Source organism: Anser brachyrhynchus (genome assembly GCF_964034855.1).
Source record: "Anser brachyrhynchus genome assembly, chromosome: 13".
In the NCBI taxonomy this organism is placed as follows: domain Eukaryota; kingdom Metazoa; phylum Chordata; class Aves; order Anseriformes; family Anatidae; genus Anser; species Anser brachyrhynchus.
Window position 1 is genome coordinate 5,766,929 of NC_137708.1, and position 22,069 is coordinate 5,788,997.

The 22,069-nt window shown below is 37.3% G+C and overlaps 1 protein-coding gene across 2 annotated transcripts in view; it reads right to left on the reverse strand.

Moving 5' to 3' along the window:
- LOC308176882 (uncharacterized protein) overlaps positions 1 to 22,069 on the reverse strand; it is a 436,002-nt gene that overhangs the window by 207,949 nt on the left and 205,984 nt on the right. Inside the window, exons 11-12 of one of the 2 annotated variants that reach the window (XM_080553232.1) lie at positions 3,210 to 3,336; positions 1,084 to 1,234 (exon numbers count right to left, since the gene is read on the reverse strand). The exons of the other annotated variant lie outside the window; for it this stretch is intronic. The gene's annotated coding sequence lies outside the window, so the exon portion shown is untranslated. The remainder of the gene's footprint in view (positions 1 to 1,083; positions 1,235 to 3,209; positions 3,337 to 22,069) is intronic. 2 annotated transcript variants of the gene reach the window in all.

Genomic DNA, 22,069 nt, shown 5'->3' on the forward strand with positions numbered 1-22,069 from the left:
ATTCTTCTCCTCTCTTTCACCAAGGCCATTTATTCCTGATTCATTAACTACCACAAGAAAATTCTATCACTTGTTCGGGATGAGGGATGCAGTGAGTGTTAAGTAAGGGGTAAAGACATCAGGTTGCTTTCATGGGAGCTACCATGGTCCATCTCACCTTCAGGAGTCCGCAGATCAGTACCGATGGGTTTTGCACATTAAACTTTACTTGATTGCTTGGAAAGAACTCTTTTGCATGTTGTACCACAGCAATCTTTACAACTGCAAATGTCTGCCCATTTCATCTCATTTAAAAATTAGTGTGGTTTGGGGAATGAGGATGGTTTACTTAATAAAAGTTCTAAATTCTGCCTTCAATTCATGTCTCGTGCCAAAATAATAAATTAACCCCTCCCCTTGATTTCAATATGAACTCTTTAAAAAAGCAAACAAACAAAACAACAAAAAATACACAGCTCATGAACACTGTGCCAAGCTGATAGCGCGAATTGCACCTAAAAATAACTTGATCTTATAAAGTAATTAATTTTTAGAAGTCGTTGAAGTTTCTCAAATAATGCATCAAAACAGGGGCTATGGTAAATATGCCTGCTTGAAGATATTATTTTTTTTTACATGAATAAAGTCATAAAAAAGCAAAACAGGGCTAGCTATACAAGGCACTGCTTTTGTTAACTAAATTTTAGCAGCAAATAGCAAATGCACTGTAAGACAGTTAAAGTAAAAAGAAAAAGAAAAATAAATAAATAAATAAATCCCTGGAACATTTCTAAAGTTCAGAAAGTTAGATACCTAACTTGTTTGGAATTTTATGAAAACAAGTCTTCATTGCTATGTAGCATATGAAAGCTTTAATTTATTCATTCAATTCTACAAACCACTGACACTAAAAACTACATGCTAAAGCAAATCCTGGCTAGAAATTAACTTCAACAACGATATTTTGAAGGGGAAAAAACACTGCTTGTAATTTTAAGCTGACCCCTTGTCAGGTATATGCAATAATATCCTTATTTTATATGGATAAAATACAGAGAGAGCTGACAGCAAACAAAATGTGATCACCCTACCTAGAATTGTTACCTGGAGTATGGCAGAGCTCTCAGAGGAAGGGTTTGCAGAGTCAGGAACTGTTTTACACAGTACTAACAAACTAGCTTTTAGAGAAGTTCAGATGTCTGAGTAGAACCGGAGGATAGCAAAACATGCACTTCAGAGTCAGCCCACAATTTTGCTGCAGAGAGGGGTGAAATAAATTATGAGTCAAGAGTTTTGACAACTTCAGAAACACTGTGGACAGCTGTGACAGATCAGTCCAGTTAAGTAAGCATCCATATTTTTAAAACAGTATCACTTGAATTATGAGGCAATAAGTAATACTAATCTTTTGTGAGCTTTTGGGGACCCTTATTTGGAGGTATGGACAAAGATCTCATCAAGCATTTAGCCCATCCTCTCAAAAGAGGATTGTGTTGTTATTGTTTCTTGTTTGTTTGTTTGTTTGGTTTGGTTTTGTTTTTAAAGGAAAAACTAAGACAAATACAAATAAGTTCAAAATACCAGTAAATAAATGAGGTTAATTATTATGCAAAGTATGGTATGCTAGGAAGATGAAAGGAATTTATCTTGTCATTTCTAAAAACTGGGCATGTGTGAGCTTCCTGTCACCAGGTCTTGTCTGCTGCTCCTATCAGGTAGTAAAGAAATGGAGCATCACGTATACACATGTACTCATACACTCAACAGTCAATAATAAAGTGATTGTCCCCCTCAGCTCTGCTCTCATGAGGCCCCCATTGCAAGAAGGTTGTGGACCTCTTAGAGAGAGTCCAGAGGAGGGCTACAAAGATGATCAGAGGGCTGGAGCACCTCTCCTATGAGGAAATACTGAGAGAGCTGGGGATGCTCAGCCTGGAGAAGAGAAGGCTCTGGGAAGACATCATTGAGGGCTTCCAGTACTTAAAGGGGTCTTATAAAAAGGATGGAGAAGAACTCTTTACTCAGGTAGATAATGATAGGACAAGGGGGAATGGTCTTAAACTAAAAGAGGATAGATTCAGTTTAGACATTAGGAGTAAATTCTTCACTGTAAGGGTGGTGAGGCACTGGAACAGGTTGCCAAGAGAAGCTGTGGATGCCCCATCCCTGGAGGTGTTCAAGGCCAGGCTGGATGGGGCATTGGCCAACCTGATCTAGTGGGTAGCATCCCTGTTTATGGCAGGGGGGTTGGAGTTGGATGATCTTTAAGGTCCCTTCCAACCCAAGCCATTCTATGATTCTGTTTAGATATGCATTAATTGTTGTTTCACTTACTTTACAACTTGACAGAAAACATAGGACTGAACTGCACAGGGCAGGGCAGAACTGTAACTCAGGCTGAATTTTTCAAGAAGTCTGGAAAATTATCAAAGGTCATTTATGACTTAAAGAACACTTGTTTTTTATGGATGGCACTGAAAGTGAATAGAATGGCTTTTCTGTTTTTTTTTTGTTTGTTTGTTTGTTTTGTTTTGTTTTTAATAATCACATAGTATTTAAAGATCATGTATAATCAGTCTACAGTCTAGCAAGGTTTGGGGAAAAATTTTCAAACTGCAAAAGAGGAAAGGAAAATCTAGCTTGTATTTTTAATGTCTGAAGATAATGGTAATTAAGGTAAAATCTACTTCATGAGGTTCTCTCAGTGTACACCAAGAAGCATGGAAAGATCCTTAATTTATTTCTTATTACAACTTAGTGTAAAGGTAAATAGACTATCCATTAGGTTTAAAATTGCATTTCACCAATTCCATTGGATATCCAAGACCTTATCATCACAATATTGGTTAAAGTATGGCAGTAGTAAATGTCATGTCTGTCAAGCTGTACTGTTCTGAGCCAATCCATGTTAGATTTACTCTGTGTAAATGTCAGTGGTATCGAGAGCTCCTAGAAAAAAGCAGATTTTTCTCTACAGAGAAGCATTTAACAATAAATTGTCTGGTTGGTACAACAGCAGCAAGCTAATGACTAAGTCTTGCTTCTTGTGATGATTTGAAAGATGTTACACAGCTGATTCTTCATCTCAAGGCAGTCTTCGCACTGTGTTACACAACTACTTCTCCACCACTCCACCATGATGGTTATGAAATGGCTACACATCCTGGGTTGTGTGCATCTAGGTTTTGCTACCCACTCCAATACACTCCTTCAGCATGCAGGAAGCTTACCAGTAATCGGATCCTGTATAATTCCATGGAGTAAGTGCAAGGTAGACACAAGCCAATCTCTCATCCCACTGCAAAGCCTGTCTTGGGCAAATGCAGGAACTAACCAGCCATGCAGCATTACTTGGAACTGAAATGAAGTTAGAGAGATAAACTGAAGATCAGAAATGTCTTCCCAGTGAGACCACGGAGGTCTTCCCTCCTCAAATGAGCCAGCTCTCCAAACAGGATTCACAGACAGTTACATTTATTACTTGTTCCAACACAGCTGATGCATTCTCCTGTCATAGCCCAGTGGTGATTCTCACATGCAAGACATGTCGAAAGCTGAGATAACTGGGTCCCTATTTCTTATCTGTAAGTGTCCTTGGGTTTATCAGACTCAGTCATTTTTCAGAACCGCCTCTATTCCTCATCCTTACATATTTTTCGGTCTGTATTTCCAGCCCCTCCACACAAGCTCAGCAGCTGGATGGAAACCTCCTCTAGTTTTTGATTTTTTTCACCATTGCACCTGGTCTAGGATACATACTATCCAGCACTGACAGTAAGCGATGGAGTGGGTATACATACAGCCATTTAAAGTTAAGGAAAGCTCCAGACAGCAGAAATTATTCACCATAGTCACAGACTACTTAATTGCACTTTTTGGAGGAACGGTCCTGTTCCAATTAAGTAACACACAGAAAGATCAAAATTATTACTTAGTCACTAACCTTTGAAACTTTCATTCTAGATACAGTGTTCATGTACTGATTTCTACACAAGTTGGCTTTACCTATTAATGCATTTTTAAAAGATTTTTTTTCCCCATTTCATCCTCAGTGTCTTAGCTCCTGTGAGGTAAAGGACATGACTGCAAAAAGATTGAGAAAATGGCACAGGCAAAAAAACCGAACACTGAGACCTTAAGGTTAAGCCTTATGGCTTAAGCCATATTAGCATCTCCCATACTGCCAGCCACCTCACCCAGCAGGTATTTACAAAGAATCTGCTCAAAGAGAAAATGCCCAGCACTCACCTAGGTCTAACTTCCTTCTAAATTACACTGATACCAAAGGAACCAAATTAGTCTTTCATAAGGTTAGGATGTGCAAGGCTGAATTCGCCCACCTGCTCTACAAACTGTAAAGCTTTGTCCCTCAGCCCTGGGTTGTTTTAAAGAACATGGGACCTCTCAGTGCTACCACAGTAGGAACAAACTGCAGGTAACACAGCAGCAGAGCTGTCAGAGGCTGGATAGTAGCGCTAATGCATTAACTCTGTCCTTTCTTTTGAGAAAGCACTCAGCTGCAGACTGCACTTCTAGGATTGGCACATTAGTTTCCATTGCTTCCATCTCCAGGCACTCAAAGGACTAGAAAAGACATGTTGCTCTCAAAAGGTCTTTTTCTACTCCCCCTACCCCTTTCCCTCTGTCTCCCCTGCTTTGTGACTGTGTTCTTTGAGGAAGAGAAGATCCAACATCTTTGGGGTTTAGAGGAATATGTGCTTTGAGGAAAAGACAACTCACACCTCCGGGGGGGGTTTAGGAGTCACAACAAAAGGTCCTCTTTCAGGTTATTAGAGCTTCTTCCATCTAAGGGTTTGCTTGGAAGGCTTCTTGTTAGTGCTGTCTGGCAGAGAACAGTGAAGCAGAGCAGGAATTTCATTCAGAGCTCAAACAGCAGTTCTGTGCTTTTTCTGGAAATACGAGCAGGGTGTAAAAAGTGAAAACAAAGACAACTGGGCAGGCTTAAAATAGATACTATTTCCTGCCATTATGGGGAAAAGCACCATAAAATTGACATACTCTGCTAAGTAGCCTGTCATCTTATGAAACTTTAGAATGGAAATCACTCTTTGCTCTAGAACTGCTTCTTCCATCTTCACTTTTGTGAGAAAACCAAATACAGCATTTTGTAATCAGAGCAGTGCTCCAATTCTTACATGAACAAGTCTGGAATCTCTTTACACTTTATGGTTACAGTGATGAAGGATTTAATCATCCTCTCTAGCAGGGAAGCGAGTGCTGCCACATGAAACCCTCCCCACTTTCTTGACTGCTGTATGCACACAGACATGTTGTACTTCAATAAGGCCGTATCACACAAATTGTTCTGGATGTAGTTTGAGCAGAAGAATAGAATTTCTACTGCCAGCTGTTCAAGATCATCTTAATCAAAACCACATATTAAAAAGCAGGATTCCATATAGACCTGGCCCTTCCATACCCCTTCTGAGCACTTGCTGTAATTCTGTATATAGATTATAAATCCTTGTGACAACCTTTATGTGCCCCGGTCCTGACCACAATAACTTGGAAAAGGGAATAATATCCTTACCCCAAGATTGCCATTTTCAAGTATTCTGCTATACCCTGCTTCCTCTTCAAAGAGCACAGCATTTTCACCAGTACAACTTGTAAAATACACCACATCTACATTTTGATACTTTTCAAGTCCTGAAGCATTTCTTTGTTCATGAATTCTTTCTTCTACTACACCACAATAGAGATGAAAACATCAGCTGTTATTTTTCATTGCTATTTTTTCTTTCATTTCCCTCTCTCTTGAAAACAAATAAGATTAAACAAAAGGTTTTAATTAGTTTTTAATTACTCACCATTTATTAAAATTTGGATTTATTCCGTTCATTAACAAGTAAAACACAGCACTTCAATGGAAGTGTTTCTTAAAATCTAGGCTCTAAAAATATTCTGCAAGTGTGTTGGACAGGTAGTATATTCAGACCCCTATTAAGACTCACAATACTCACCAAATTACTTAAGGAGAGAAAACTGCTAAGATTAGAATTACTTAGGGATCTTAAAAGAAATTCTCTACATATTTTCTGTGCATGTTAAACAAAAATACACCAGAATAAATGTTTTGATGATACACATTAAAAAATGTTTGCTTTTGTAGGACTTTTTTTTTCCTAATTGATAAAGTCTGCAGAAACTAAACCCAGGTAACATTGTTTTACCCAAAGAATATTATAAAAATGGTTGACCCAGGAATTTTAAAAAGGTAAAAATCATTTTTCTCTTTAGGGGTAGTTAGCTGATAAAACATCAGAGGATTCCTCAAAAAATATAAACTGCTGCAGAAAATGTAAGAACTTATTTAAATAGGTATGTTTGTTGTTTTTGTTTGTTTGTTTGTTTTTAAAGCAGCATTAACAAAAGAATGTCAGTGCAAAATTACTTTCCTTTTCATTTGTTTTAAGGAAACTTCTTACATTTAATCAAAACAAGATATGGCCTTTGTTCAAAGGAATTAATACAAAGAGCATCTTTGTATAGATTTCCTTGCAATTCTAATCACTTAATTTCTTAAGATTATATACTGTGTTCTGTACTTTGAGGAAAGAACTTTCTTCAGTACCTATTTCTAACATAAACTTGACAAGGTAGCCAACATTCCATTGTGTATCTGAAGAGAACACACATCTACAGGAAAAGACAGAAACGGGGAACAAAGCATTTGCCAGTAATAAATCTAAAAGACCTCTAGAAACATGGCATAAAAATAGAGCAAACATTTTAGAAATCAGCAGAACCAGAAATTTTCTTTGTGATTAATAAAAGGAAGAGTTAAAAAGGTGATTATCTACCAGGCAAAATATCAAACGTAACACAACTAGCAGCCTTCCAAATATGAGCCCTTCCACCAACAGAACAATTTACTAGAATTAACTTGACCCTGAATAACAAACATGGCCAGAAAAAGATCCTCTATTTTTCAATCTTTGACAACTGATAGTACGCTATGAGAATAAACCTACTGAAGTATGTAGTGTTACCAAGTGGTGTTACTTACCATGTTTTGTTACAGTTTAAAAGCAACTGTGGACACAGCTATATTTATGTGTATAAATATATATACACAAAAAAAACATACACCCTACCTTAAAAAAATAAGATAAAGAAAAGAGGAGTGCTAGTGAGCAGAAGAGACAACTTCCCAGTGCAGTAGCAGGTAGAACCTACCTGTCAGAGTACATGCCTTTTCCACATTAATTTCCAAATATAATTTCATACATGTATATAGTAAAACAGCTATTGAAGTCTTGACTAAAAGTATGGATCACACGTAATAGATGTGTTGGGTTACCAATAAATGATTCATCCCATTCTGCCCATATTCAAACTACTTCAGAGGTATCATGGAGACAGGTGTTTACATTCAAATAAACCCAAATTTTTGATAGGTGATATTCCCTCCTCTGAAACTGCCAGTAGCAGACGGCACTAATTATCTTTTCTTTTTTTTAAAAAAAATTCAAATTGCTCATCTTCAGCATAGTTTTTTTTTTTTTTTAAGTTCAAATTGCTCATCTTCAGCATAGTTTTTAATTTAGACTTCAATGACTCTGTCTGGAGACTCAAAACTACAGTCAATCTTATGGGATCTTTCCCACCTTTTAAGTTTCATCATTGCTCAAATAAGAGTCAGAGAATCTGCTGTGATTCCTGACTCTCAGGAATTCTTTTCTTCCTGTGACCATTTCCAGATGATGACCAACTCTTCCATAAAGAGTAAACCCGAGACAGAATCTATAAATATTTGTTTTCTATGGACTCATCCCTTAACACCAAGACACCATCTCCTGTGAAAGACAGGAGAAGTGAAGCTCTGATCAGGTTTGTTCACCGGGTACACGTCCTGAGTTCTGGCTCTATGCCATGGCCAGACTGTCTCTCTGTGACCTGATGGAAGAAGGACATATACCTCTGCCTCTACTGGGCTTTTTTTAAGGATGTATAACCTTCAGAGACCACATTTAAAATCACAATTTTGATTTACTCTTGCAAAGATATTAATGACTTAGTTTACATGGAATCATTATTTAACTCTAACTTGATTATGAAGGAATATTGTATCTTAGCTCATTTATTGCACAAAAGAAAAGGATGAGTTTTTAATTAAAGTAAGTATTTTTTCTTAAATATTCAAGCGTAACCCAGTCATGTAATCTAGACTGGAAATTAAAGAAAAGATGGTAACCATTATTTTTTAGAGTTGTTTGTGGATGTATTGGGACTTCAGGCATCGTAGACTTTTTCTGAAAAGGTCATATCATTCTTCAGAAAATAAAAAAAAGAAAAAAAGAAAAAAGAAAAAACCAAAACCCCTGCAATTCCTTTTATTTCTTTCTATATCACTATTCTAAAGCAGGTCTGAAGTGAGAAACCACCCGGGGTTTCAGAACTCCAGTGGAGACATCTTCCAGTTAATCTGACCTCTTTTCCAACAGCAATAACTCAAAAAAATTTAAGAGTTCAGACATGCCCTTGATTTGTTTTAAAGGGCACATTCTGCTTTTGAAAACAACATCAGTTCAGATAATTCCTAAAGCTTTTTGCAATAACAGCATTCAAAAAAAAAAAAAACCAGTAATTTTATATTTATAATATTAACTCTTATGCTTCCCTGGCTATTTTAGGAGTCTTATTTTAATTACACTAGTTGTGTGAAATCAAGGTTGCCTGACTGACAGAGTCTAAAGGTCTGCTAATTTTTAATAGTTTGAAAAAGCAGATACCTTTACCTGTGATACCAAGCAGACTATCACAGGTTTTTAGTTGGTTATGTCTTTCTTTGGGGCAAGGGTGTTGGGGGGGGAGAGGGGGATAAAAAGGAAAGACCCTACCTCTCCTTCAAATCCAGCTCATATTTTTTACAGTCTCACATACTTTTACTATAAGTGACTTTTCAGAGGGATTTGTTAATCTTCTGTAAGTAGGGCACTGGGGCACAGCTCTTGCTATACCTCAAAATACATCATATATCTTTCTAACCATACCCATACAGGACAAGGGAGTTTTAATACTATAATATGCCTGTTGAAACTAAAGATCATAAAATGATTCACTACATTTCTTTGGTGCTTTCAACTTGCTGTAAACATCAGCTTTTAATGTAAATATGTGCCTCTTGATAAAAACTCATCCTGGTGTTTATTTATACAGAAAGGAAATTTCCATTGCATAGACACCATCCAAAACATACAAACAAAAACAAACAATGAAATTTAGCATGAAAGATTAACTAACCATCTTGACAGACTTTTAATTTTCACTGGGCTAAGCAGTACCATTATTAAGGACAGACAGAAACTGAAAAGGGACAGCAATTCATCTAATATGCTGGCACCAAATAAGTCTACCCAGACTCCAGAGTAGGATTCCAGAAACACAGAGCTTCTGGAGACCAGCTAGTCCAATAGCCCTGCCCAAAGTAGGGTGAACTAGATTAGTTTGCTCAGGACATCATCCAGTTGGTTTTGAACATCTCTGAAGATGGAGAGGCCACAACCCCGCTGAGCAACCTGCTGCTGTGTTTGACCAATCTCACTGTGAAAAAGCCTGTGCTTACATTGAATTTTGTGTGTTTCAGTTTGTCCATTGCTTCTTTTCCATTTAGTAGGCACCACTGGAAGAAGACTGTGGCTCTCTCTTCTTTAGTCCCTTCCCTCAGTTATTTAGCTACACATTTTATACACATACAGGAAATCTAACACCTCCTTTCCCCTGCCCAAAGCCACTTCTCTTGACCAAGCAGTGCAAGCTCTCTCTCCCCATCTCTCCATTTACACCAGATTCTCCAAGCCCTTAATAGCATTTGTGGCCCTTTGCTGGACACATCCCAGTGTGTTTATGTCTGTCTTGTACTGAGAAGCTAAGAACTGGACACAGCTCTCCAGAGCTGTCTTACTAGGCCTTCACAGAGCGGAAGGATCACCTCCTACAACCTGCTGTGGTTGCCTTACGCAGCCCTGAATGCTGTTGATCTTCTTTACCATGAGGGTGCATTGTCAGTTTGTGCTCGACGTTTATTCACCAAGACCCCCAGGATCTCACTATGCTGTGTAAGATTACTTTAGCTACTATGTTGTGTAAGATATATTGTTGTGTATTTTATCTACTGTTGTGTAAGATTATTTTAGCTACTGATAACTGCTGAAATCTCATTTTTACCAAAGCACAGCAGAAAGATTTCTCAGGCAAAATTTTATAAGACCTTGTTGTTGTCTGTAATCAAAGGAAGCAAACAAATAAAAGGTGCCATAGAAATACATCTTTCTTCCTATATATATAACATGAAACCTCTCCTGCTTCAAGACAAATCTTCAGAAATCAAGTTGATTGTTTCTTTTACTGACTTAAAGTACTTGAATGACAAATACACATAAGCAAACCTTTGCAACATCAAGTACAGAGGGCAGGCATTTGCACCATTTACAAACCACTAAATTCTCTTTCTCTGGAGAGAAGAAAAAAAAACAGAGCTGGTAGCACAGAGGATCTGAACTTTTATATCCTTAGTGTTCGTAGCCTTATTCTGTTACTTGCTGGACTTTTTTTTCAAATTGGTGCGTGTGTTTAAACTCTAATCTAGCCACTAAATGTGTTCATTTAAGAAGCCTCAGATGAGTAAAAAGAAACATGTAATGGACATTGATAGTCAGCCACTTAACACAAACTAGTTAAAACAAAAGCAGTACAAGGATAAACCTGTTTGTGAATAAATGAAATAAACATTATTTGGCCTAAGGATCAGTGCCACATCACATGGCAAAAGAGACAGAGGCTTAAATAATTGCCTGGAATCAAATATAAGTTCATGTTATTTTAATTTTGTAGTCTAAAGACAAGTTCAAAAATACTTCAGGACTGATGTGTTCAAAGGACAGAAAGTGTCCAAAAGAAATGACTGTCCTCTGCAAGCTTTTACCCGTCACAGGAAATGGTATTACACATTGTGTATTAATTGCTTAGCAAAAAGCTCTGGCTGAATGTCTGAAAACTGAAACACTCTTACCCAGCTATATATTAGTGAGTGCTAATAAGTACAGACTACTGCATATTTGGCAAACAATTTGTATTTGGGTTAAATTTGTATCCACTGTTGCTGTTATTTCAAAATCCATCAGCATTGTCAAATACTGGAAATCATAGTAACACCTGAAAAGCATACCAAGCCAAAGCAATAATTAAAGCTGCAGTGACTCCCAATCTGCTTTAGACAGCTTCCTATGCAGTTCTGACTTTATTTGCTTAGTCTGGAGCATTTCTAATGTTCCCTGCTGGAAATCATTTATCAGTTTAATGAACACATTCAAGGAAGGCTAACCATAGGGGTGGAGGAGGGATGATACGATTCCTTTGTTACTCACACAGTATAACTACCCATCTTTCAGTAAATCTGACAGACTCCAAACATTAAATTAACTGAAATGAAAACCTCATTTTGAACTGTGCTTTCCCATACATATCAAACAGCCTGTGAAATGCCTGTAGATTTTATATCCAAATCCATTAAACACACTGGAAAAAAAAAAAGTATAGAAAATTCATGGTTGAATATGTGCTCACAGAAACCTTCCATACTTTGTTAACTTCATAGCTGAACTGATCCATGGGGTGTGAAGCAAAGCACTGAGCATACTAAATAACACAGCATGGCATAAATGGAAATGGAATAGCAAACCAAGTGAAATATGAATATTCAAAAGAACCTTACCATGTAAACTCTACATATCAAGATCTCGGTATACAAATAAGCACACTGGTGTAGGCCAATCAGCAAAGATTCCTCATGGGAAATTTGTAGATATTTAAAGGAATGATGTTTTAGAGCAATGAAGAAATGTGATCATTTACTTGATGAAACTGCGTTTTGTAAGCAGTTGTGTAAATGTGTGTCAGGCAGGAACACACATGGCGTATCATTAAACATTCAAATATTGCAGTTCTGTAATGCATAGCATGCTAACAGGCTTCAGAATCAAACAGACAAGCTTAATTTGCTCTCTCTTGATAAAGCACTATACACAACTATCTAAAAGTCAGTAGAAGGAGGTTAATGGCAGTGAACTAGAATAAAACTAAATGTCACTACATCTTACTTTTCTGTAAAACCTTCTAAGTAGATAAGACATGTTCAGAAAGCTGTAAAATGTGCCCTTTGCTTACAAGAAAAAGGTCAGTTCTGTGCTAACAAATTGTAATAGGTTAGTCATAAATGATCATATCAGCAGCTGAAATATGGTACCTTACACATAATTTAAATATTGTTACAACTACTTGAGCCAGAAGAAGCCTGCATTGCACAGTTCAAACTCCTGCACACATTAAAATAATGCAATTCATGAAAATATGAGCATAATACCAGGAACAAAGAAAAATTACAAATTTCATAGCAGTGAAACATCTAAATAACCAATTGTACAGTTGCCTTTGGCATCAAAGACCAACACAACCAATGCTTAAACATTCTGTGTGGTGATTCTCAGCTGCTCTAAGAAACCAGCTTCACAGACCAATTCCACTGGCTTCCAAGGTAATGAGCAAGCAGAGGTTCTGCAGCTCCTGGCATGCATCACCCCATGAGAGCTTAAGTGCACTTCACAATACTCCTGGAACATATTTTATGCAGAAGAAAACAGAACATGCAGCAGTAGGCTTGACGGAGCACTTCTCCCTAAATTAAAATAAAAATAAAAATAAAAAAAGCAACAGAGTCAACATTAGGTTGAAAAAATCCAATGCCACAAATGTAATATTGGGATAGTTTTATTATGATAAAGGAAAATAGTTCTTATTGTAAGACCACATGAGGTTTTTTGCTATGCATCTATTATTTCTGTGATCCAATGTGTTATTCAAAAAAAGCTTTTATGGAGTTACGGGTTCTTAACAACAGCTATCCTATTCTGAGAGGGTTCAAGTTATGAAGAGAAGTCAGGCATTGCTATGAAAATTGAGACTTGAACCCACACTGGCTGAGAGGTGCCAATGTTTATAAACAGTTTAGCACATTCTTAGGGATATTTCAACACAATTTCTTACCTAATGTAGTCAATAGTAAAAGGATAATTATCAGTAATATTTTAATTCACAATTACTAATGAGACAGATTGGTAAGGTTGTGTTGTTTTTTTCTTGGAATATTTCATTGAGTCATGTATTTCAAAGCTGACAGAGCACTTCAAAAATAAAATGCGTACATGGAATACTAATGGTGCTAAAGCGAGAACGCATTCAGCTCTAACACACTTGTATTCAGTACAGTAAAATTTACTCAAGCTAATACTTCACAAAACACAAAGAAAGAATATGATCAGTAAACACATATGCTATTACTATCAAAACAGGTCTCCTCTCCATTCTGGAACACTTAGCTCTGAAATACCCTTTTGAAATGGCATTTCTAGCAAAGCTATTACAGTGCCAAGTCTGTTAGAGTAGCTGCTCAACCTGCGTGGCGGACTGTGCTAATACCTATCACTCCCAAGTGTAACAAGCCATTTATCTACTAATGACTTAGAAAAGACAATACAAAAGGTCTAAAGTGGTTACAGTTCTTGTGCCCTTTCTGAAAACTTTTAAATCAAAATCTTTTAAATCAAAGCCCACTTGGATTAAGCAGAATATATTGGTTTTACCTTCACATTTACATAACAAAGATAAAGGAGGATCTTTTTTAATGTTCATTTGATCCACACTGAATGATATGTTTCACAAATCACAAGAAATATAGTTCATACAAAAAGGTATAAATGGTCATCAAGTTAGAAAATGAAAGACCAGAGTCGTTGCAATTTTCTATTTCACTTCTAAAGTTATTAAAGGAGGGACTAAAGAAAGAAACAATACTTAGGAAATGTCTGCTGATATTTCAGATCACTTCTTAATTTTTATGTTTAGCAATACAAATGGAGAAAGACCATGTTGCAGTGAGACCGATTAAATGCTCGATTTCTCTTTAGCTAAACCAGATTCTGAATGACTTTGAGATTTTAAGTACTTGCTCAAAGTATCTTAGTGCTAAATCTTCTTTTATTTCTCAAGGTTCTATCTCCCCTAAGCTGTATGTCTCTTTATTCTCTCTTCCCAATCCAATAATTTAGTTTTCACACAGATATAACATAAAAACAGTCCTGCTCCTAATAAATATATTTTTAATGATACTCACTTAAATTTTTAGTTTTTAAGGAGATGTTTACTATTAAACTTGTAATTTTTTTAGTATATTGACTTCCCCAACACCTTTCCCAACAATTCACAAGTAAATAAATGGAGTCTTTCATACCAAATCCAACTTACTTGACAAAATATTCTACAAATACCTTTTGTTTTATTAAACTAGTTTCACTAACGCCACAGTGAATACAAATCAGAACTACTAGCCAGCAAAGCATGATTTCATCCCTTCTAGAATAAAAGAAAGATTTCTTTCATTCTCCAAATCCAGTAATAAGCCAGGGCAACTGTCAAATGAGCACAGGAATTTTTTTTCAAAGACATTGACTTATTTATTACTGCAGATAAATGATGCAACACGCTGGGGAGGGAAATGCTTTAAAAAAAAAAAAACTTTGGACCTTGGATGAGGAATTCCAGACAACCTCTCAACCATTCATCTAATGCATGATACTAAAATCAAACTTTTCCACTACATTCCCATTACAGCACACCCTATGCAGGCTATTATGAAGGCCACTCTACTTCCTTCACAATGCAACCATTCACTATGATATTTGTAGTCTTCCCAATCATGCTACATCCTTTATTAAAGGAGATTTAAAGATGTTAACACTGGTGAGAATGTATGATCTATACTCATTATTCTCCACAGCAGTTCATTTTACATACACATTATTTAACCATTTGTCCACAGGGGTTTTATTTAGTTAGTTTGTGCTGCTTCATATCATAGAATCGCAGAACCATAGAACACCCTGAGTTGAAAGAGACCCACAAGTAACATTGAGTCCAACTACTGGCACCACACAGGTCTACCCAAAAATTCAGACCATATGACTAAGAGCACAGTCCAAATGCTTTTTAAACTCTGACAGGCTTGGTGCTGTGACTACATCACTAGGGCATGACAGTGCATGACAGTTCCAGTGCATGACAAACCTCTCGGTGAAGAATCTTTTTCTTACATCTAGCCTGAACCTAGCAGCTTGACTCCGTTCGTTGGGTTCTATCACTGGTCACTAAAGAGAATAGATTGGCTCCTGCTCCTCCACTCCCCTTCGTGAGGAAGCTGTAGACCGCAATGAGGTCTCCCCTCAGCCTTCTCTTTTCCAGGCTGAACAGGCCAAGGGACATCAGCCCTTCCTCATACATCTTCCCCTCTAGGCCCTTCACCACCTTAGTAGCCCTTCTCTGGACACTCTCCAGTAGTTTCACATCCTTTTTGTACTGTCGTGCTCAGAACTGCACACAGTACTTGAGGTGAGGCCACACCAGCACAGAGCAGAGCAGGAAAATCACTTCCCTCGATTGACTAGCAATGCTTTGCTTGATGCACCCCAGGATATGGCTGGCCCTCCCAGCTGCCAGGGCACACTGCTGGCTCATATTCAGCTTGCTATCAACCAAAAGCCCCAGATCCCTCTCTGCGGGGCTGCTCTCCAGCATCTCATCGCCCAGTCTGTACATATAGCCAGGGTTGCTATTTCCCAGGTGCAAGACTCAGCACTTGCTCTTGTTAAACTTCATGCGGTTGGTGATTGCCCAGTTCTCCAGTCTGTCCAGATCTCTCTGCAAGGCCTTTCCACCCTCAACAGAGTCAACAACTCCTCCCAGTTTAGTATCATCAGCAAATTTCCTCATAACACCTTCTAGTCCTACATCCAAATTGTTTATGAAAACATTGAAAATAATTAACCCTAAAATGGAGCTCTGGTGGACCCCACTGGTGACTAGCCACCAGCCTGATGTGGCCCCACTTACCACAACCCTTTGAGCCCTACCCATCAACCAATTGCTCACCCATCATATGATGTTTTTGTCTAACTGTATGCTGGACATTTTGCCCAGTAGGATCCTATGGGAAACTGTGTCAAAAGATTTACTGAAATCCAAAAAGATTACGTCAGATGGCTTCCCTAGATCGACTAGATGAGTGATTTTATCATAAAAGGAAATCAAATTTGTTAAACAGGACCTACACCTCATGAACCCATGTTGGCTGGGACCAATGACTGCAATGTCCCCCAGGTGCACTACAGTAACTCCCAGGATAATCTTCTCCATAATTTTACCAGGCACTGACGTGAGACTGACAGGCCTGTAGTTACCAGGGTCTTCTGTCTTGCCATTCTTGAAAATTGGCACATTTGTCAGCTTCCAGTCAACTGGGACGTCTCCAGATTCCCAAGACTGTTGAAAAATAATTGAGAGGTCCCACGATGACATCAGCCAGCTCTCTGAGCTCTCTGATGAATCCCATCCAGACCCATGGACCTCTATGGATCCAAACTGAATATAAACTATCCAAATGGATATAAGCTGCCATATTTAGAAAACATCATTTCCTCTTATTTTGACAAAATGCTTTACAAACAGGTTTCACAAGCCAGTGATGGTGTGAATAGCATAATATTCCAAAGATGTGCTTCAAACATTTAGATTTATTATTGTGACAAAACAGAAACACGTGAGTTATTCTAGAACTAAACAAGCAGAGGAATTTTCTGGTTTTACCAGAAGAGTGGAAAAATACCACACAGGAAACAAAATAACACTGGGCACAGGTCTCACTTCAATGTTAGCAATCAAAAAGCACTTGTCTCATCAGTGTTGCTTGGAAGCTGAACATACTCATTCCTGCAAAGCTCCTGACAGCATTAATTGTGGGAAGGAAGTTCTCTATCAGATCTTTCAGAAACTACAATCCAGCAGCTGCAAAACTGGCATTTACTCCTACTTTATACCTACCCATTTGTGGACTTGTACGGTTGTGGTTTTCAGTGTGTTCTTCACAATCTGTGTAACCTGCACAAAAAAAATTTACCACTTAGTGGTATCAATCCGGCTGTACTTGTTAATATCCGTATGTAGGCAACATGATCTTACTTATTCTTGGAAATAAAGAAATAATCTCTTACAACAATTCAGTAACTGTCAATTATGTTTTTCTACCACTTAAGCCTTTGGTTTAGTAAATGCCTGCAAAAGTGCAATAATTGTAGGGTGTCTGTATTTTTTTTTTTTTTTTCCACACACCGATGCCAGAATGAGGAAATATGATAATTAAACTGGACTTTTAAGTCTATCCACATCAATATTTCTTCACAATGAGATAAATGAAGTGTCTCTTGTCTATCTTACACCTCATAACAAACACAATTGAATTCACTAGATCTAGTGCTAAATTGCTGTGAAGATAACAAACCTATTTTTATCACAACACACTCAAGACTTTTTAATGGATTTTCTTGCCATAAGACACTTCATCATCTTTATAAATTTGTTTTCTGTAGACAAAATTTAATTTGTTGTAGACAGGATTAAAAGGTCATAAACAAAACACTGTCATTCAGTTTGCCCTTTAAAGTCATTTCAAAATATGATATACTATCTGCTTAATTATGTTAGAATTTGGTGTGACTGCATAGCTTCACCAAGATAGGCCTGCGTAACAGGGTAAGCATCAGTGATCAGCTTAAAACATGCATCACTGTCACAATGAGAAATATGCAACTAAAGCTGCACACTGCTAAATCACTATGGGCTAGGTACCTTAAACATTCCCATGAGCTCTTCTGAATTGCAAAACAAAGAACTAGGAAGTGCAAATGCTGAATTTTATTATCACAAGCATTAACACAGTATGCCAAATGGAAATGGAGATGAGAAAGACCACTTTTTCCTTCACACGTCCATTTCCCAACCATCTGCCATCAGTACATTGTGGATATTTTAAACCTGTAAGGGTTCAAAAAGAAAGTATGTAAGTTCATAAAAGGAAAGCCCAGAAATACAGATACTACTCTGAACAGAAAACGGGAGCCAGGCAACTGCTCGGCACACAGAGCTGGTTTTCCCTCAAATTCTTCCTCATCTAATGCATATTTCTGGAAACAAAAGATCAGCCACTACATTTTCCACACAGTTCTATTAGGATGATGAATGTGCAAATACACCCCCAAGGCTCAGAGGACAAAAGTGATAGCTATATTGCAAGAAAAACAATTAGTTCATAAATAAACCCTTAAAATAAGTGAAGGTAAAAATCTAGTCAATTGTTCTCTGCACCTACTATGATTTGCAAATAACCTAGCAGTTTCACAGATGTATGTTTCTTGAATGTAACAAAAAACCCTTGACTTATGGAACAGGTCAAGTATCTCAGCTAGCTTCAGTTCAGTGTTCTTCCAGGACTGCAGTCACCTTGGCTCTGTAACATGGGAGCATCTGGGTACCTCTCATAGGCACATGCAGTAGTCTTAGTTACTACCGGAGATAAATAAAATGGAAGGGAAGGGAAGGGAAAGAAATGGAAAGGAAAGGTGGCACGGAAGTAGTAATACTTCTTCCCTCATTCATTAACCATTTTTGTAAGCTTTTTGGACTCTCAGGAAGTGCTGACTAAAAGCTCCATTTGACATTGTAATACCTCTGAATTCACGGGGGGTCTTGTTATGTTATCATTCTCCACCCACTCACCTCACCACCAGCCCCTCTTACTCCCTGCCACCACCCCCAAAGTAATATAATTGCTTTATTGCAGGCTGATTCCACTTAGTGGTTTAAGTGGTTATTATTCTACTGAAGACCTCAAGAGGAGTACTTAACTCTTTTCAAAATAGGTCTCTGATATTCTATTTCACATTTAACTTTTAATTCTCAAATGATACAGACAAAATATGTTAATCTCTTATTGTATTATGATAAGGATTTAAATGAGTTCAGGTATCAGTTTGTTGCAAACCGGCTAGATGAATGGTAAAAGTAATTGTCAGAAATGACCACTGTTTCCCACTACTCAATGGATTTTAAATATTCTCAATTTTTATTATCCATAAAATCTTCTGCTTTGCCCTGACATTTAAGTAGCAGGAGGCACTTATTAACCTGAGATAATTTTCTGTTCCACTGACATTATCTCCTCGTTTATATTGTTAGAAAAGAGGGAATAGTCACAAAATGAACTTGTTCATCTTGTTCATAGTGCCATTCTGAATATTTGTGTTCCAAGCCAGAGTAACAGAATACTGAATTCATTCCCCTCCTCCCCCCCCCCCCTTTTTTTTTTGTTATTTATGCTTGCGTAGCTTGGAATAAGAGATTGTTTATTTATTATTTTTAAAAGGGATATCATTAAAATATTTTATCTTCCAGAATTAGTGAACAACATAGAAAAACTAATAAACTGATAAATTGCTTTTATTTGGCAAAACTGTAGGAAAACTAAGAAAAGCCAAAGGTAGCTAAACATCATGCAGGGGCTTTGGCGTTCCTTCAAATATTAATATGCTCTACTGTTAAAGTTTGACCCCAGCTTTATTAGAAGCCAAAATAACTGTCTTTCCTGCTTAGGAGGTATCTACACTGCCTGGCCAGCCATTCTCAGTGGCTTTTTAAGTGTTTGTCATTCAAGTTAAAAAATTCTACAATGTCATCTGGTCATTCATAATTATGATAAGCTTGAGAACACACCAAAATACACACAAACACACAAGCACTAATAAGTCTAAAAAATTTAATCAAAGAACAGCCTAGAAAGAAGTCTGAGCGTTAATGTGGGTGGGCATTTGCCTGGCATGGAAGAATCTGCCAAGGTAACATTTAACCAGAACACCTGTCCATGATCAGAGCAAGATGCATAAGTTTCTTGCAATGTATTTGGCTACTTTCATTAGTTTAACAGTAAGGGGAAAACCATGATGCCGGTGACCCACATCAGCCCAGTCCAGTCACTGTCTGGAACCAAACCTATAACAATATATAGTTCACCAGAGGCTGGAACTCAGTTCACTCTGCCTAGTTTAGTGAGCTGATTTCAACCATCCAAATCATGGAATCATGGAATCATTAAGATTGGAAAAGACCTCCAAGATCATCTGATCCAACCATCACCCTGCTACAAATGTCACCCACTAAACTATTTCCCTAAGCACCAGGTCCAACCTTTCCTTGAACACTCCCAGGAATGGTGACTCCACCGCTTCCTTGGGCTACCCATTCCAATGCCTGACTACTCTTTCTGAGAAGAAATGTCTCCTCATTTCCAGCCTAAACCTCCTCTGTTGCAACTTGAGGCCATTCCCTCTAGTTCTTTCACTAGTTATCTGCAAGCAGAGGCCAACCCCTAGCTCCCCACAACTTCCTTTCAGGTAGTTGTAGAGAGTAATAAAGTCTCCCCTGGGCCTCCTCTATTTTCTGCAGGATCCAACCAAACCATTGTTTCCAATGTGCAGACTGCTTTAATTACTGACAAGTAATTCAGTAGAAACAAGAACATAGACCAGAATATAAAAGATTTCATATCTCCATGGAGAATGTGAAAGAGAATGCTGGCTTCACTACTACATCCCAATATGATCACCTGTAAATCCATTTTCAATGCCCTAAATTGTTTGTCTACCAGGAAAGTTGGCAAATGTCAATAAACATGTGAAATGATGTGCTTTTAAATAAAATAAATGTGGTTGATATGATTATATGATAGACTGTACAAGAGATTTAATTAAGAGATTAATTTTTGTTGAAGAACAGCCCCAAGAATTGTAATTCTTGTAATTCTAGTAATCTTACTAACTTGCAAATTTATTATGATATTAATGACTCGAAATAAACTCATGGCACCATGTTTTACTGATTTTGTGCATTTTTAAGTGCATTTACACTGTTTTAATAATAGCATTACTAAGTTATCTTTACATAACCCACCACATACACATATACCTACACACGCACCTCACATGTCTAGAACTCTAAATAAGTTGTTTCATTAATTACCTCCCTTAAGGTGACAGAAGCAATCTATGTGTCAGTAGTGAAAGAGAGATGAAAACAGCAAGTTTTCAGAAAGCGCTAGTATGGGAAGCTATTCAGATCTCATTTTACTGTGTATATCTTATGCTGCAATTTATTTCTATAAGATAGAATAATAAATAAGGTTCACTTCTTTAATAGACAACATTTTTCTTAAATCCTTCTGCATGCAAAAACTTCCTGTAGCATCAATCAGAAATAATCTATTGCCATCAGTAAGCAAGTTTATTCCCTTTTATATTAAAACTGGTGGAAGAATAATGAAGTCTTTACTCTACAAAATATATTCTTCTTTCCAGCTGAGTTGCGTTTTAAATTCTCTTTTGACTGTGCAACAGATGCCTTACTGCTGCTGTTTTGTGCCTGCTACTCTGCCATGTGGTGTTTGTTGCACAACCTGCTGGGAGACCAGTCAGCCATACAGGACCAGCAGAAAAATGGGAACTTCATGAATAAACATTTGCTTAAAAATCGCATTATTTTATCATTTTTTTCTTTCTACTCTGGTTACTCCACATCTGTAAATTGAACTAGAACCAAGTGAAACCTATTGCAGCGCTTCAACTTCCACTGGCATCAAGATTTATGCAGGCCAAGAATATGCATTTATATAACAGCAGTGTCTCCAAGCTCACAAAATTCCCATGGAGATCATTATTTCATCCCTTTAGGTGTTCTAATCATCCTCTGTATTTTTTAACCACAATAATGCAAGTAATAGAATGAATAAGAAGTTGGGTTCAGAATAAGAAAAATGCTTTCAACATTTAGGTTTGTTTCATTACAACATAGGTTCTTGAGTATTAGCAGGAACAGAGTTTTGCTAAGGAAGGACAACATCTATTTCTCCATCACATCTCTGGTTAATGCTCTCCTAAAAGGTCACAAAACATACATAATTATGAAGTAAGTAGTTGATGATTAATCAATTTTCAGAAATTATTACTGACTGCAGATATCCTATTTGAAAGACAGTTAAAGAGCCACATTTTCCTACATGCAGAATGAGTCTTATGGATTAGGTGTTACTTTGGTATTTAAAGGGACATTCCAAAGTACCAGACACTTCAAAACCACA